Genomic DNA, 19,125 nt, shown 5'->3' on the forward strand with positions numbered 1-19,125 from the left:
ATTTTTTTTAAAAAAATCTGCAAGTAATAAATTTATTTGTCTTAGGCCTTGTTTGGCAATTGGTTGTTGGCTGTCGGCTGGTTTGATTGGCTGGTTTGACCGGCTGTTTGTATTGGCTTTTTTGTTGGCTGTTTGACTTTTTATTAGTCTAAAAACATGTTTGGTAAAATTGGCTGTTTGATGTTATTAGTAACTTAGGTAGCCAAAAGCCAAAAGTCAAAAGCTACTCCAAGTAGCTTTTTCATTTTGGCTTAAAAGCCAGCTTTTCAGCTGGCTGAAAAAGCCATTTACCAAACACAAATTTTGGATGTTTGACCAAATGAAAAAGCCAAAAGCCAAAAGCCAACCAAAAAGCCAATGAAAAGCCATTTACCAAACAAGCCCTTAATTTCTGCTAAGTTATTATGGACTGATAGGTAAGTGTTAACTGCAATAATGAGCGTAAAATGAAAAATGTTGCAAGTCAAAAGAAGTACAACGGCATTAAATCAATACTTCTGCCGCTCTTTCTCCACTTGTTCATGCAAAATCTCAATCAATAATACTACAACTCAATTGTATGGACAAATGTCGAGAATTTTCTAACAATAATAACGTTATGCTTCGAATCACCAACAAATGTTGAATATATTCTAACATTAAATCGTGAGGTCCAAACAATAAAGACAAAAGAGTTAAAATATATGCATTCAAAAACAACTACACTGCCAACAAAACTAATTGCTATAGTTTTTCAAGGCCAAAACTAGGTAATAGACTATTAGGTACCTTCGATATCGCATTCATCATAAATTGATCTATAAGTTATTATTCACCGTATATTCTACCTAAAAATTGAGCACATAAATATGGTCGTTGTATGGCAATTTATAGTATTAGTTGCTTCAAAATTTGTAGCATGATCATTTGTTATACATCATGTGACTTGTAAAGGAATGTTTGTGGTATAGACAAATGACCAATGAGGCGATGACAATAAGGTTGTTAGATCAAACGGTAGAATAATGTGCAACGTTACACAATGTTGTGGCTTGATCGATTACTTTACAAGTATTGAATTGGTTGTTTTGGTGTAGGGAGAGTTATATGCAAATGATTTGATTAGCAATTATAAATTGCGAGAATGATAATGAGTTTTTTGTGTAAATTTCCAAGTCTATATACATTAATTTACTCACAAATTCTAACTCATAAATTTTTGGTAGGACTTATAATATAATGATGAATATAATAATAAATATTATGTTACAGATATCTTTGTGAGTGATAATAGACGGTAATAATGAAATTTTATGAAGAAATTGAGGTACGTAGTGGAGACGGATTCACATTACATACCATTTGATGATGACAATAAGTCTTTCTTAGAAAATTTACTCACAAATTTACTATCAAACTTAATTACAACACTTACCAATATAGAGTATTGATATAAATGAGATTCAATCCTTAGTTTTGATACCAACTTTGTCACTCTGTATAGATAACTAAGCTAGATGTTGGTTATTGGTTGCTATTGGTTTGCTACAAGCTAATAAATAAAATATGGTCGTGCCTCCATGCCATTGGGTTGTAGTTTCTTCCTTAAATTGTCATCATCGACTATTTTCATTTGTAACCCTATAATTAAATAAGAAAGTTTCTTAAGGAAAATATTATGTGGATAATAAACTCAAATATGGAGAATCCAATAAAACTATATCCTATTATAAAAAAAAAAAAAATCAATTCACGAAAATATAACCCTTGTTTAAGATAAGTGAACCAAAAAAAAAAAAAAAAAAAAAAACCCAAACAATTAACTATATATAAATGCATGAGTGGAATTTTCAATCACAAATTAAGGCAAAGCATTGAATTAATAGAATGTGGCATGGACTTATTAATTTAATAGCTTTCTTAATTCTTTATGAGTACGTTTTGCGTGAGACCGGACTCACGTGAGTCCGGGCTCATTAATTAAAAAGGCGCGGGCCTGACCAACCCGACCAAAGCCCGCGTGCCATTTTATAAATTGTCTTAATTTTGTCGTTTTCATCATTTTAATCATTTTCATAAAATTTCGAGCGCCGTCATTCACTGAAATTCAACCACTTCATTTTTCCAAAATTTCATAAAATTCAAATCTGCAAAATTCATATAATTCAAATTTGCAAATTCCAGAAAAAAATGGAGAAATCAAACAATAGGATGATGATTGAAGGAGATTCTGATTCACCTATAAAATCAATTTCCAGCTCAATTACTGCTGAAAAAGGTACAATCTAATTCATAATTTTCATTGCATGTAATTTCAAATTTCATATAATATTGATTTCGATTTATAATTCGCATGATTTCAGATTGTATTATACCGATTTTGAAATATGAATTTCGACTTATAATTCGCATGCAAGCCAAATTGAATTTCAGATCGTATTAAATTTCAATTTAATATCAGATCGTATTTAAATTGGAGTTAATTTCTACTTATTATTAGCAATTAATGCCAATGGAATTTCAGATCGTAGTTAATTTCAACTTATAATTTGAAATTTGAAATCAGGCCTAATTTATTTTCAGATACTCAGTTTACTATAGTATTCGATCGAATTCAATTTCAACTTATGATTTGCATGCAAAACTATTTTTGATAATTTCAGATTGAAATTCAAATATACTAACACTAATGATGAATGCAGCAGATAATGTTATTCTAGAAGAAAATATAAATGAAGAAAGAGATGATGCAGAAAGAGATGAAGATACTGCAATAATAGGTATACAGATAATTAAATGTTCTGTAAAAGTATACTCTGTAATTTAGCAATCTCCTTGTTTGAGGGATCTAAACTTGAGGCTAGCTTCAAATCCCAAAATGCCAAATCTCTTCTATGAAGCTCAATTTCTGCCATTGTTCTTCTAAACAAGGCTTTAACATTAGATGGGTTAAAGTCTAATATAATTATCTATTTTCCTGACTAATATAACTTTATTCCTGAATATTATAATCTAATTTCTGATTCGAACATTATTTTGATATTTTGACTATTTTTTAAAATTAAATTAATATTATTCCTGATTGAAACAAGTTTATTCCTGAAGCATACAATTTAATTTCTGATATATTCAAATTAATTCCTGAATAAAATTTAAAATACCTGACGTACATATTTTATTTCCTGACCAAAGAAATCTTAAAGCTGACAAACGTAATCTTATTTCTGATTGAAACAATTTTATTCCTGAAATATATAATCTAATTCCTGATATCATAATATTTTAATACCTGACATACAAAATTTAATTCTTGACAAAACAAAACTAATAAGTGACATAAATAACCTAATTCCTGAAAAAATAATCAACAGCATATTATAATTAGATACAAATATTATTATTTCTGACTTATATTATCTATTTCCTGATTAAATGTAAACATAATCCTGACTGAGATCTTTTATTTCGTGACTAGTATTTAGTAATTCCTGATTTAAATAATGTAATTCCTGACGACATGATGATACTTAAGTATCATAAATTTAAAGAACATTTATTTACTGTGTATAATATTTTATTTCCTGACACAAAATAAATTATGATATGTTTCATATATACTTTTCTTGCAGATTATTACAAATATGAGAAGGATGAAAACATAAGTAAATGTCTAGCAGGTTATACTATATCAGACTACAATGAGGGATTTGTTTTATACAAAGCTCATTCAAGGACTGTTGGTTTCAGTGTCAGAAAATCAACAAAGAGAAGAGATAATAATGATCAATTGTATGAGTTTTATTTTAGGTGTTCTAAAGAAGGGCATACAAAGGGTAAAATGAAGATGGCAGCTGAACAAAATTCAGTGGAAATACCCATGTTGGGTAAAACTGATGAAAAAAAGAGAAAAGATAGGGAGGTAAATGAGACAAGAACTGGTTGCAAAGCTCATATTCGTTTCAAGAAAACCAAAGAAGGAAATTTCGAAGCTGTTACACATGAGTTGGAACATAATCATGAATTGGTTATAGCAGTTCAACGTAATCATCTAAGATCAGAAAGGCAAATATCAGCACCAATGGGTGAACTAATTGAAAGCATGGTTGAAAGTGGTATCAAACAATGGATGCTTACAATTATATCACCAATGAAGCTGGAGGAGAAGGATGTGTAGGTCATACTAAGAGAGATCACCTAAACTATGTATCAAGGGTGAAAATGAGTATGGTTGAAGGTGGAGACATGCAGAATGTATTGGATACCCTTCAAGAGAGAGCAGATAATGATCCTTCACTCTTTTATAGACTGAAATTTGGAGAAGAAAACAATGTGGTGAGCTATTTTTGGCGTGATTCTCAAATGCTTGAAGATTTCAAAGCCTATGGTGATGTTTTAATCTTTGATACAACATACAGAACAAACAAATATGGGTTGATATGTGCACCATTTGTTGGTATAAACTGTCACTGGAGAACAACAATGTTTGGATGTGCATTCATAAATGACGAAAAGACTGACACATTTGTTTGGCTTCTTAAAATTTTCAAAAAGTCGATGTGTGGAATCGAACCAAAATCAATCTTCACTGATCAGGATCTTGCAATGAGTAACGCCATACCAGAGGTATGAATTTTATTCTTCATAATATATTGTTCCTGGATTAGAATAACTTAATAACTGATAAAAACAGATCAATACCTGACAGAAATTATATAATTCCTGATAAATATCTGTTTAATTCTTGACTAATAATATATATTTCATGTTCATAATTTAATGTAATATAATTCCTGATCAAAAATATATTAATTCTGATAAAATAAAGGCAATACCTGACTAAGATATATTAATAAGTTAAAATTATTTAATATTGATTGACAGAATCTTATTCATGATAGTAAGATTCTTAATCCTGATATAAGTTTTCTAATACATGATTGAAATTAAGTCATTACTAATTCAAATTTATTTAAATTATTACCTGATTGAAAATGTTGTAATTACCTGATATAAGTCTGTTTATTTATTTATTACCTGATTGAAAATGTTATAATTACTGAGTAAAATATTCTTATTCCTGATTGTGATAATTTATTTATTTCTAAAATAAATATGGAATATATAACAAATAAATAAAATTCCTGACTAAAATAATATAATTCCTGACGAAAAATTATTAATACTAAAAAAAAAATAATCAATATATGAATAAAAACCAACAAAACCACATCATTTTAAACCATTACTAAATAAATCTTTTGATAATAAAAACAGGAAATACAGAAACATAAACAAAATAGCATATCATATTTTCCATATATTTTAATGATATTGATTGTGACTAGAAATTAACAGAAAAAAAAAATAAAGAAAAAAACCCTAAAATCATAATCTTCTTTATGTTCTTCCTCAGATATTAACCTTGTTTTTTCTTTTGATCTTCTTTTAGTTCTTTCTCTTCCTTCTTGTGTTGATCTTCTTCTTTCTGCTTTTTGTTCTGGGTTTCCTGCCATATCACTTGTGCTTTCTTTCTCTTGCTTAGTTCTTCGATTTCATTCTTTTCAACCTTTTCATAGAGCTTCATCAATGCATACTTCATTCTATCTCTTCTATCCAACAATTCATTTAACTTTTTTTCAAAGTTATCAATTGCATTTTCTTCTGGATCGTTTGTTGAGGTAGAAGACTGAGAATTGTTTTGCATATTTGACAAATATTGAGGATCGTTTGATGAAGTAGAAGACTGAGAATTGTTTTCCATTTTTGAGGAATATTGCAAAAAAAGTTTGTTGTAGGAGAGAGAATATACCAAAGTACAAAAACATGCAAAATGTATGAGTAAATAATATTTTTATAGACAAATAAAAAATATTAAAAAAAAAGATAATTTTTAAATATATTCCTTTTTATTAATATTACATTGTTTTACCTATTTTATCTAATTCCTGAGGAAAAGTATGTAATTCCTGACAAAATAGTTTTAATTCCTGATTATACAAATAATCAAATTGCTAATTTCTAACTCTTATATTGTTATGCCTGAGAAAAATATACTAATATCTTGCATAATTTATGTAATTTCTGACTAAATGTTTCTAATTTCTGATTATAATAGTCATATTACTGACTACAGTAATTTTAATTTTGTTGCAGGTTTATCCAAACTCAAGACATAGGCTATGTCTATGGCATTTGCAAAAGAATTTTGTCTCACACTTTGGTACTCTAAAAACAATTCCTGAATTCAAAAATATGTTTCACAAATGCTTAAGTGGATGTGATTCTGAATCTGACTTTGAAGATTGTTGGCACAAGATGGTTCAAAAACATGGGCTAGAGAAAAAAGAATGGTTTGATAGGTTATATGGTCTACGAGATAAATGGTGCACAGCATTGAGCAAGGATATTTTCTCAGCTGGAATTCTTTCATCTCAAAGGGTAGAAGTAACAAACAGAGCAATTTCATTTAAGGCCAACAAAACCACAAAGCTTTTGGAGTTTTTTCATATTTTTGAGGCTACTGTGAAAAGATGGAGAAGCACTGAAAAGAGTGACAACTTCAGATGTACTACTGAGAGACCAAGAACAACAACAAAGATATTAAAACATGCAGCTGAAGTTTATACTCTAAACTTATACAAGGATTTTAGGCTGGAATTTGAAACAAGTCTTGGAGCATATGCAAGAAAAAAAGCCACTTCAATGCAATATGTCAAATTCTTTGATGTTTCTCTTGATGAAGATTATATGCACACCTATCAAGTCATATATTACACTCAAAACAATGAGTTTATGTGTTCTTGTATGTGCTTCACAGAGACTGGATTGCTGTGCTTTCACATTATCAAGATAATGCAAATGTACAGCATACATGCTATACCAGAGAGATACATTCTGAAACGTTGGACCAAGCTTGCTAAATCAAACATTTGGGATGGCAGTGAATTAGGTACGTACATATTTTGTTATTTTAAAATTTATTTCATGTTTATTTAGTATAAAAAAATATCTTTATTCCTGAGATAAACATTTTAACTACTGTCATAAATAATTTGCTGACATAGATTTTCTTAATGTATAATACATGAAAAAGATAATAATATTCCTGATTGAAACAAGTTTATTCCTGAAACATACAATTTAATTCCTAATATATTCAGATTAATTCCTGAATAAAATTTAAAATACCTGACATACATATTTTAATTCCTGACCAAAGAAATCTTAAAACTGACAAACTACATCTTATTCCTGATCCTTTCTAATTTATAATAACTAATTTCTGATTGAAAAATTTTTATTCCTGAAACAATCTAATTCCTATGTAATCAAAAAAATTTAATACCTGACAAACATAATTTAATTCCTGACAAAACAACTCTAATAAATGAAAAAAATAATCTAATTCCTAAACATAATGAACACTGAACAACATGTTATAATATTATTATTCATGAACAAAATATTATAATATCTGATACATTTATTATTATTTCTGATATAAAATCAGATTTATTTTACACATAAAATGATATAAATATTTAAAAACTTATACATTGGTACCACTTCCTCCTTCATTAGGAAGTCTTTCAGTACCATCAGCATTAAAAATTCTAATATAAATGTTATAATGATCATGATAAACATCAAGTCTGTCTCCAACAACTATGTTGTTTGCAGCTACAAAGTTTTCCCATTCACGATCAATCAACATACCACCACAACCTGTATTTTCTGGTATGCTTAAGACTCTTACTTCCCAATGTCTATCTTCTCTGCCATTCTTCCCAGCAAAGACTCTAACAAAGTTCTTGAATTTCAGAAGAAAAAATTTCCAATCATCGGGAAGACCCTGAAAGAAAAAAAAAAATCAATTTTGATATCATTTAATCTTTACTAAAACACAAAACAAATTTATAAATTTAAAAGTTAATGTAATATATTTACCATACTAATGCGATCAATTGGTTTAACAATAATTGTACACTTCTCCTTATTTGCGTAGAAATCAGCCATTATTTTGATGATAGATTAGATGAAGAAAAATATAAGTTATTTTTACAAGAATGCACCTTTTATAGAACACAATAGAGATTGTTATAATATAACTCTTTTAATAGAAAAAACTTAATTTAGAACATCCTTTCAACAGAAAAGAGTTATGTATGAACAGTAATAATTAATCTGTAATTTAACAGAAAAATTTATTAACTTAGTCAAATTAGAATGACTTTTTAATGATGCAATAAATGACTTTTTCTACATTATAATGAATTTTCAATGAGGCAATAAATTACTTTATTCTGTTTTGTAAGACTTTTTGCAATAATTTGACATTTCTACTGACAATTAAAATTTATCAGGAATAATATCAATTTTGTCAGAAAATTTATGGCTGAAACAGAAAATAAAAATATTATCACATAGCTCGTTGCTGACTTTTATTTTCATAATATAAATAATTATATTTCTGATATTATAATATTATTATTCTTATTAATCACAAAAATGTAGTAATCTTTTATTTTTTATTTTTTTTTTATTAGGAAATTCAACCACAGATCATTCATTAATAAACACTCCTTGGAGGCAATCAATAACAAAGAATTTTTACAACCTTGTGACAGTATGCCAAGGGAATGAAGAAGCATCAAAAATATGTGATGATGCTTTGGAACAAATGTACAAATCTGTAAGGAAAGTATTCCAAACAAATGAAGAAAAAATTCGTGAACTTGATGAAGAAGAAGAAAGAAGAAATACAGTTAAAGATCCAAAACGACCAAAAACAAAGGGAAGGCCAAAGAAGAACAAAAGAATTAGAGGACATTTTGAAAGAAGAAGAACAGCAACAAGAGATCCAAATGAGTTTGGAACAATAACTCTTAATCCACAACTCATTTAATTCATCCCTATTGCTGCCTTCTCCTATCATAAAGTCAATCTTCAAATTTTTTATTTTATTATTCAAGATAATTGTAAACAATACTATATTTTGCCATTTTGGGGTTTGATTACTCCTGATTAAACTAATTTTAATCCTGATTTACACAATTTCATGCCTGATTTAATTTTTGATAACTCAATTTTATTACTGACTATTACATTTTAATTTCTGATAACCGAGTTTTAATTCCTGAGTTAATTCTTGACTTCTAGAATCTTATTCTTAAATAAACTAATTGTATCACTGACTAACACATTTTAATTCCTGATTATAAAAATCTTATTCCTGACTAACTCAAGTTTATTCCTGACTGACTCAACTCTATTCCTGACTGACTCAACTCTATTCCTGATTAAAAAAATCTTAATCCTGATTAACTCAAGTTTATTCCTGACTAATTCAAGTTTATTCTTGTCTAAACAATACTATATTTTGCCATTTTGAGGTTTGATTACTTCTGAAAAAAATTATTTTATTTTCTGATTAGATAAATGTTATGCCTGACTAACCTTACTTTATTACTGACTTTAAAAATCTTATTGCTGAGTAACTGAAGTTTATCCCTGACTTTAAAAATCTAATTTTATTCCTGACTAAACTAATTTTAATCCTGATTTACACAATTTCATGCCTGATTTAATTTATGATAACTCAATTTTATTACTGACTATTACATTTTAATTTCTGATAATCGAATTTTAATTCCTGACTTAATTCTTGACTTCTAGAATATTATTCTTAAGTAAACTAATTGTATTACTGGCTAACACAATATCATTCCTGACTTTAAAAATCTTATGCCTGACTAACCCAAGTTTATTTCTGACAGACTCAACTCTATTCCTGATTTAAAAAATCTATTTCCTGATTTACTCAAAATTATTCCTGACAGACTCAACTCTATTCCTGATTTTAAAAAACTAAATTCTGATTAACTCAAGTTTATTCCTGAGTAACTCAACTTAATTCCTGTCTAAATGAAGTTTATTACTGACTGACTCAAATTTATTCCTGACCAACAAAATTTTATTCTTAACCAAAAGAAATTTATTGCTAAAATAAATAAAGTAATTTCCGAGAAGAGTAATTTAATTTATGACAAACATTTTATTAATTTTAAGTTTGATATTTAAAATTTTTAAAATTAAAATTTGATATTAATTTCTGACACAAGTATTTTAATATATGACTAATATATACATGCATGATTAACAGAAAATGGATTTAATAGAAAATATATACATATATAAAACAAATTTATAAGTATATATACAAAAGAAAAATAATGCCTAACTACAAAAAAAAAAAAAAAAAAAAAAAAAAAAAAAAAAAAATATGTACATGTATGATTAATTGTTTAAAAAAAAAAATCTAATCTTCCTCTTCCTCTTCCTCTTCATTTTTCTGAAGTTGTTGATCAATTTCCAATTGCTGCTTCTCTTTTTCATCTTTTTCTTTTTGTTTTTTCATCAACTTCCACTACCTCTCTTTTTCCCTTTCAATGGCTTCCTTTTCTTTCTGATATTTGGCCTCTAGCTTCTTTCTTGCAGGTTGAGCTTTCCAAATTTTAAGCTTGTTAATTGAAAACTCAATGCAATCATTCCACAATTTCTTCCGCAAAATATTCTCTTCTCTAGTACCCATCTGATAAGCAAGTTGGCATCTATATATCTTCCGATTTTGCTTCTATAAATTTATATAAAAAACAATATAAGAACACTAAAAAACAATAGTTATAAATCCAAAAACAAAGGAGAAAAAATACTTACATATTTCAAGTCGACAAGACCTCCAGATATACCATTGTACTTTTTCATACACATTAATGTAAAAAGGCCACAATCCTCATTTTCATGGCTTGTTTGCCATGTAAACTTAGGTTCATGCCATTCCAATTCTTCCAAGTTTGTGTCACCATGTCGATGTTCATGCTTTTTCAGAAAGATACCAACAGCTCTAATCTGTAATTATAAATATATAAATTATAAAATTTAAAAGCATCTAAAAGTATAATTTTCACAAATTTAATTTAAAATTAGCTTACCAGCATTCTGTCTATTCCATTTAATCTATCTCGATCAATATCAGTCTTGTTATTTATCCAATCTATTCTTGGACCAATACCATCAATGAAATTGAAAACCAGCAGAGTATGATGATTATCGAACGCAATGGGAAAGAATAGCTGCAAAATAAATAAAACATAATTTTCATAATAAGTAATACATTTATTAACTGAATAAAAGAACCAAATAACAGATTAAAAGATCATATTATCTGAGTAAAATATTTATATTCCTGACTTACAAAATTTTATAACTGACTAACACAATTTTTTTCCTGACTAAAACAATTTTATTCCTGGCTAAAACAATATTATTCCTCACTAAAACAATTTAATTCCTAACTATATAATATTTTTTCCTTGCACAGTTTAATTACTAACATAAATAAATTATTTCCTGATTATAGTAATATAATTCCTGACTTAAAATAATATAAAATCTGACTAATAAAAGCTTGAATCATACTAGGTTTAGCTTATTCCTGAATATACAATATATAAAGAAGAAATAAAGTTAAAAATTTACCAAATCGGCTTCGGCTATGTTGAATGAAGGAAAACGCCTAACCCACTTGCTAATGCAGTCATAAATGTCCTCACCTCTATGCATATTCAATTTACAATCCATCTCCATTTTTAACAATTCCTCTTTAAACTTATTATACTCCACTGGGTTTTTCAAAGTTTTCAAAATTGCCTCCTTTTTCTTTATGTTAGCAACTTCTTTTCTGTAAACTGCCCTTTTTTCTAAGTACCTCCAGGTAACATTCTACAAAACAAAAAAATATATTAAATACAGAATATTATAAATAAAATTGGTTTCTGAATGAAGTAAAGAAAGGAAAAAAAAACTTACAGCAACTTCAGTTTGAAAAACAAATCTTTTATACTGAAAAACTCCTCTGTTAGTTATTTTACACTCTTCAATGTTGAGCACAGTAGCCCAAGTATCATGAATAGCAGAATTAACCCACTCAGACGGACGAAGGGAACAGAATTCCTCCTTTACCAAAATAAGATCACTCTGTTCAGGATCTTCAGTGGGAAACTGACAGATAACAGTTCCTATATCCTTTACGTAAAGACTGTTGTTACGCCTCTTAACTCCCTCATCCTCACCAGTAGGATCTAACTCAAGCTGCTCAAAATAGTGCATAAAAAACAAGTAATCACACATGTATAATTCATGTTCAGTCAATCTTTTTAGATACAATGGCTTTTTTTCTTGCAAATTCCTACACACAATCTTGTCTTTCATCTGAATTGGAATCTTGTGAATAGGTGGTAGAACCCAATCTAAAACACCAGCTGCTGCTACCAATCTCTCCTCCTACCTTTGCTTTAATTCATGAATTCTATCAACATCAATTAAGTCAATGTGTGTATCATCAATACTAGGAGGAGCAGGAGTTTTATCTATCTGAATAATGTCACCAGTAGCAACAGTAGGAGAGTCCAAAGGAATAGAAACAATGGGAATAGGAATAGATTCAACAGCAACAGTTTTATTCCTCAGCAATTCTAAAACAGCACATGCATCCCTAGGCTGAGGTTGTTCTTCCTAAAAGAAAAAAATATATATATATATCAAACAAAAGTCTTCTAAACCATGACAATAATAATCTATACTACATAATATAAATCATAATAAAAGTAATTTAATTTCCTGACTATGACAAATTATTCCTGACTAACAAAAACTATTTCCTGACAATGACAAATTAATTCCTGACCAAGGTTAGTTTATTCCTGAATAATACAATCTAATTCTTGACTTCCACAATTTTATTCCTGACTAACACAATTTAATTCCTGACTACCACAATAACAGTGACTAGTTTATTCCTGATGAACTCAATTTAATTTCTGATTAACTCAACATAATTCCTGAATACAACAAGTTTATTCCTAACTAACTCAATCAAATTCCTAACATAAACAATGTAATTCCTTATATAAGTAATTTAATTCCTGAAAAAGACAATTTTATTCCTGACTTACTCAATCTTATTCTAATTCAATCAGTATTCCTTAAAAAAATATATAATTTTTGACATAAACCATTACCTGATGACCTTGATAAATAGCTAAAGCAAGTTCCTCTGTAGCTTTAGACTGAATAACATCATCAGATTTAGAAAAAACCTGAAAGCATATGAATAATACAAATAAAAATAAATACAATAATATAGAATAATAAACACATTTATTTATATAAAATATGTTAGTTAAATACAATAACTATTAAAATAAATTATTGAGTTAAAATACAAATATTACACCTTAGATGTGTTGTCATCTTCTTTGTTTTTATCATTTTCTTTTTCAGAAGTTTCTTGAACTTCTTCTTTTCAGTAACTTGTGCATTTTCTTCTTGGGATACTGGTGTATCTTGAGAAGTAGGAGGAGTAGGAGTAATTAAATTAAATCTAGGCAAAGAAGTATCTCCCTTGATAAAACTCTTCCCTTCTTGCACAAGCCTAGCCTGATTCTCATTCATAGCAGATGTATAAAATTCATTGAGTCCTTTGGCTTTCTTTGGTGTTCTTGGAGGTGATGTGGAACTAAATAGACCTTCATTACTAACTGAATGCACCTCTTTTTCTGATGGTATTGTGCCTTCAGCTAATTCGGGTTCTGCGGTTGTGACTTCAACATCACTTCCTTGAACATTATTCAAACCAAGATCTTCTGCTTCTTTTTCTGGTTCCATAATTCCTTGGTTTGCATCCTCTAAATTCTGCTCTGCATCTTCAATTAGATCTTCTTGCAAACCAAGATCAGAAATAACATCATTCACCTATACAAAATAAAGAATAATATCAGATATATATCTAATATGATTTTAATAAGTATAAAAAAATGATAATAAATATAATCAAACTTACAATTGCATCAGATTTAAGAATTGTTTTATCAAACTGATCCAAATCAGTAACTAAAGTTTTAGTCTGCATTGCAGCTTCAACTATTGCATCAATTTTTGCTAAAAATTCAGGATTTGAATAGTAATCATCCTCTCCTTGAGATTGAGATTCTTGTGAATATGATTTTGCTTCATCCTTCAAATCAATAGCAAAGTCTATTTGATTATCTGATACAATCTTCAAATCTCGACCGAATTTCATCATTTTCTTCTTCACAGGCTAATCAACAAATAAAATAAAAAATAAATAAGTAAAATGTATAAAAGGAACATAATTGTTATTCCTGACTAATAGTTTCTTATTAGTAAAATGTAAAAAAATAACATAATTCTTATTGCTGATAATAGTAATCTAATTTCTGAGAGGGTTTATGTTATTCCTGACTATAGTTTTTTATTTTTGACAACCAACTTAATTTCTGATGAAAGGAATTTAAATCCTAACAAACAGATACTAATCAAAATAAATCAATAAATTTAAGTATAATATTAGATAATGCTAATTTCTGATAGAAAGTATATAATTCCTGATAGTATGGTAGAAAATCCTGGCAATAATGTATTGCCAAATTACAACAAAGTAAATAAATCAACAATAAACTTAATATATTAATTTCATTTCCTGACCAAATTTACAATATTCCTGACTGATAGTTTCTTATTACTGACTAATAGTTTCTTATTGCTGACAAATACAACTTAATTTCTTATGAAAAGAATTTAAATCCTAACAAACATATACTATAATCAAAATAAAATATTAGAAAATGCTAATTTCTGATACAAAGTACATAATTCCTGATAATATAATGTTAAATCCTGACAATAATAATACATTATCAAATCAACAACTTTAATATATTAATTTAATTTCCTGACAAAAGTTACCATATTCTTGACTAACAATTTATTATTCCTGATAAAAGTATTCTACTTTCTAACTGAAATTATTAATGTTGAATAGTCTGATAACAGTTTATTATTCATGATAAAAATATTCTAATTTCTAATTAAAGAAAGCAAATAATAAAAAATCTAAAAATATAATAAAAAGATGGCAGTTTAAACTTACATCGATATCCATATTATCAATTTCAGCATCAGTAGGAAACTCTTTGGGAATCTTGTACATTACATATCTAGCTTTGTCATCTATATCCTTCAATTCAAAGCTAGTTGATTGTACAACCTGATCTTCCTTCTTTTTTTCCTTTTTTTGATCCAAATATTCATCTTCATCACTGTCTTCAATCTTAAACTCAATACTGTCAAGCCTTAAAGTTTTAAGAAGAGCCTGTTCAGATTTGCCAGCATATTGTTTTGGTGAAGCAGCAGGGTACAGTCTCACAGTACCATAATCCATATTTTCAGCAACAGACTTAATCCTCTGGTTCAAACTTTCACAGGTCCAGTTCGAAATAAACGGCTTGCGATGTAAAGTTGTCCCAAACTCAAACTTTTGTAAAAATGCAATTACAAAAGCAACTAGACAGCCATTTACTTGTTTAGATTTTGTCTTCAACTCCTTCCCTTCCTTTTTTTTCAAAACAAAGGCTTGAAAATCTGTTATTGACGCACATAAGAAGTCCATAACATAACCAGCCCAGTTGAAAGCCTTAATGAAACGCACATCTTCTAAAGACTTAATGATATTAAAATTAGGAGACTTATCAGCAATTGGAGCCAAAAATGTAGACACAGCAAACATAACAAACAGCTTTTTAAAATCAGCACCACCATCTCTATATCTCTCAAACATCATCTTATAAGTAATAATATTGACATATGTCTTCTTCTTCTTCCTACCCTGAACAGCTTTTTCTTCTGTTTTCCTCTTCTTTTGATTCTGTGCTTCATATTCATTTCCCTGTTCAGAGTCATCCTCTAAATCCAAACCCAAGAACCTCCTCCACTCTATCTTCAAATATTCATCAGGATTGATTGATTTCTTCATTTTAGAAATCTCTTTCACAGGTATATCAGTAAAAGGAATACCCAAGACATCAACAATATCAGAACTATCAATATGAATTGCATGTTCCTTTTTACCAACAATAAGATTTCTAGCATGAGGATTAAAATGAGTTACTATATAGTTGTACAACCGATGACTGATATTGTCCTGCAAATTCATTTGAAGCAATCCACCAAAACCAATGTCTATAACATCCTTCTTTTGCTCATCACTAAAATCTTCTATAATTGTACAAAGATAACCAGGACCAGATTTAGCACCAATTTCAAGGTCTGAAATATCATCTTCAGTAAGAGCACTGAAAAACAAAAAACATGAATAAGACACACATATTCCTGAAAAAAAATTATGTTATTTTCTTAGCATAATTATCTTTTAAAACATTTAATTCCTGACTATTATAAAATTTAAAATATATAATTACTGTATGTAATACTGATATTACAATTCCTGACTCTAATTATCTATTTCCTGACTAATATTATCTTAAACCTGACTGAGTATTATTATGTGAATATTATTATCCTAAAACTGACTATCCATATCTATTTTCTGACAATAACTATCTAATTCCTGACTAATATATGTTAATTTCTGAGTGTTATAAATTTTAAAACATTTAATTACTCTATATAAATACTGATATTACAATTCCTGAGCATAATTATCTATTTTCTGACTAATATTATCTTAAACCTGACTGAGTTATAATAGATGTGAATATTATTATTTGTAAACTGACTATCCATATCTATTTTCTGACAAGAACTATCTAATTTCTGACTAATATATGCTAATTCCTGACTAATGTTATAAATCTTAAAACATTTAATTACTCTATTTCAATATTGATATTATTATTCCTGAATATTATTATCTATATTCTGACTAATATTATCTTAAAACTGACTAAGTTATAATACATATGAATATTTTTATCCTAAAACTGACAATCCATATCTATTTTCTGACAATAATTATCTAATTCCTGACTAATATATGCTAATTACTGACTAATGTTATAAATCGTAAAAATTTAATTACTCTATTTAAATATTGAAATTATTATTCCTGAATATTATTATCTATTTTCTAACAAATATTATCTAAAACCTGACGAGTTATAATGTATCTAAATATTATTATTTTTAAACTGACTATCCATATCTATTTTATGACAAAAACTATCTAATTCCTGACTAACATAATGTAATTCCTGGGTATAATAAATTGTCAAACATTTAATTACTGCAAATTATATTGGTATAACAACTCCTGACTATTATAATCTATTTCCTGACTAATTTTATCTTAAACCTGGCTGTGTTAATTTTATTTCTGAATAATATATCATAATACCTGATCTATAAAATCTAATTCCTGATATGCTAATTCCTGAGTAAGATAAATTTGAATACAGACAACAACAACTTAATTTCTGATGAAAAACATCTAAATACTGAAAAACATATACTATTAGCAAAATAAAATAATACAATTAAAGATAATATAATAAAATGCTTATTTCTGATATAAATAATATAATTCCTGACTATATAATAGTCAATCCTCAAAATAATCAAAATTACAACTAATGTAATTACATCAAAAATAACAAAATCCTACACAAGAATATTCAAAGTAAAAACAAAAATTTACATTTCATCGAGCACCTGGCGTGCATCTGAATATACAAAACAATATTTTTCCGAATTTAAAAGAATTTATTTCGAATATCACACCTCACAGATCGACTTCTTTTAGAACCTTGTTTAGGACCACGCTTCTTAGAATGCTGTGAATCATCCCTACAAAACAAGAACAAGAATAAAAAAAAAAAAAATTACTGACAATTGTTTTCATAAAAAACGAATAAGCAAATAATAACTAAAAAATTTATTAACCTTTCTGGCATTTCAACTATCTTCGGAGGCTGTTTTGATGATCGTTTAGTTCGTTTCATATAAACTTTTAAAGGAGAATCATCAGTAGGAGGAAGGCCAGCCATTAATGTAGGTGAGGAAGACGGAAATTAGGGTTTATGTAAAAAAAATGAAAATTAAGTACATGCAAGTAAAATATAAGCTAGAAAATGAAGAAGTGATGCAAATTTTAGGGAAAATGTAGTTAAGTTTAGAGTAATGGAGTGTAACTGCAGAAAACGTGGGGAAGAAGAAGGAGGAGAAAGGCGGAACGTTGGAAGACGTTTTTTTTTTTTAAAAAAAAATCAAAAAATGATTGATAATTAATAGTCGGGCCGCGCGCGGGCCGAACTATTAAAAGACGGGCCGCGCGGGCCTGTAAGTAGAACGGACTCACATGAGTCCGTTCTACACAATATTTTTCGATTCTTTATTGTTAATTTAGATTCTATGTTTAAAAATATTATTTTTGTGAAATTTGCTTGGTTCACATACTTAATTACTCTATATTATTACTAATATTAGTATGTGTTTTTTTTTTTATATATTTTTATTGAACATTAGTTAAGTACTCCGTATATGCAAATTTATAAATCATTTAATTTTTTTGTTGTTGGAGGGGGTGAGATTTTGAGAGTGTACATACAATAATAAATTGTGATCGTTTAAAATCTACCAAGAGGGCAAAGGGTTCTTTATAAAAAGCTAGAGCTTTCATTATGTATGTAGATAGATAAGAATATTGAATATAAATGGTCCAATTTCATTAATCAAAACCAAGGATACCTCTAAGGCTATAAGAGTACATAGGTTTGCTCATCACCACATATAGCACCTACCTTGATTCCATTGATTCCATCAACATACATTATCTTTTTCTTATTCATTCTACACAAATCAAATCTACCATCAAGATTTATAAACACTCTATTCCTAATTAATAATTCAATTCGCTTAGCTTTTATTTGCATGGTACATAACGCGCGTCCTTGTCGATTTATATCTTTAATTATACATACTAATGTAGGTGTAATTATAATTATGAACATTTGCATTAAGATACATTAACAAGATCTCTCATATATTAATTATTTTCTATTGTAGATTATTAATAAATCCTAGAATATGGTCAATATTAAGTTATTTGACCACATAATTAATGAGTTCAACTTTTAGAAACAAATGTATTGTGTATGTGTGTGTAAAACACAACTAATGTACAAATTTTATGGTTTCGTGTATAAATTTCTAATTGGATCCATCATCCATGGGCACCCTTTAACACTTGAAAGATTTTTTTATTTTAAATAT

At 28.0% G+C, this 19,125-nt stretch overlaps 1 pseudogene; it reads left to right on the forward strand.

Moving 5' to 3' along the window:
• The first annotated feature begins 2,671 nt into the window (after positions 1-2,671).
• On the forward strand, positions 2,672-9,836 carry LOC145619813 (protein FAR1-RELATED SEQUENCE 5-like; annotated as a pseudogene).
• The last annotated feature ends 9,289 nt before the right edge of the window (positions 9,837-19,125 follow it).

Source organism: Chenopodium album, chromosome 27 (genome assembly GCF_948465745.1).
Source record: "Chenopodium album chromosome 27, dcCheAlbu1.1, whole genome shotgun sequence".
Classification (NCBI taxonomy): domain Eukaryota; kingdom Viridiplantae; phylum Streptophyta; class Magnoliopsida; order Caryophyllales; family Amaranthaceae; genus Chenopodium; species Chenopodium album.